Genomic DNA, 215 nt, shown 5'->3' with positions numbered 1-215 from the left:
CAGCAGCAGCAGCAGCAAACTCGCAGTGGGTAAAACGAGGCCTGCTGATATAAAGCTGCGGCGTATGGTACGTAGAATAAGAGAAAACAAATAAAAAAAGAAATAAAAAAAATAAACAAATAAATAAATATAAATATAAATATAAATTTAATAAAAAAAAAGAAAAAGAAATATACTATAAATGCTGCTGCTGCTGCTGCTGCTGCTGCTGCATG

The sequence above is a fragment of the Eimeria mitis genome, genomic scaffold, assembly GCF_000499745.2.
Source record: "Eimeria mitis Houghton genomic scaffold, Emh_scaff6722, whole genome shotgun sequence".
NCBI lineage: Eukaryota > Apicomplexa > Conoidasida > Eucoccidiorida > Eimeriidae > Eimeria > Eimeria mitis.
Note: the sequence above shows the minus strand (reverse complement) of the source record.